The 356-nt window shown below is 38.8% G+C and overlaps 1 protein-coding gene across 1 annotated transcript in view; it reads left to right on the top strand.

The window, feature by feature from the left end:
- LOC112071519 (STAM-binding protein-like A) overlaps positions 1-356 on the top strand; it is a 39767-nt gene that overhangs the window by 30764 nt on the left and 8647 nt on the right.

Raw genomic sequence — 356 nt, 5'->3', positions numbered from 1 at the left:
ATAACGAGTGAGTATAGACACACTGCTTTTATCATGTGTTATAACCTTTATCACGTGTTATAACCTTTATCATGTCATGTGTCATAACGAGTGAGTATAGACACTGCCTTTATCATGTGTTATAACCTTTATCATGTCATGTGTTATAACGAGCGAGTATAGACACACTGCCTTTATCATGTCATGTGTTTTATGCCGTTTTAAAGCCACAGTCTGTAATTCACTGTTCAGCCCAATATTGTAAATGTTGTTATTATAGGACGGGCTACTACAGACTAACAGACTGTGTGTAGGACGAGCTACTACAGACTAACAGACTGTGTGTAGGACGGGCTACTACAGACTAACAGACTGTG

Source organism: Salvelinus sp. IW2-2015, unplaced genomic scaffold, assembly GCF_002910315.2.
Source record: "Salvelinus sp. IW2-2015 unplaced genomic scaffold, ASM291031v2 Un_scaffold1630, whole genome shotgun sequence".
Classification (NCBI taxonomy): domain Eukaryota; kingdom Metazoa; phylum Chordata; class Actinopteri; order Salmoniformes; family Salmonidae; genus Salvelinus; species Salvelinus sp. IW2-2015.
Note: the sequence above shows the minus strand (reverse complement) of the source record. Positions and strands in the feature narration are given on the sequence as shown.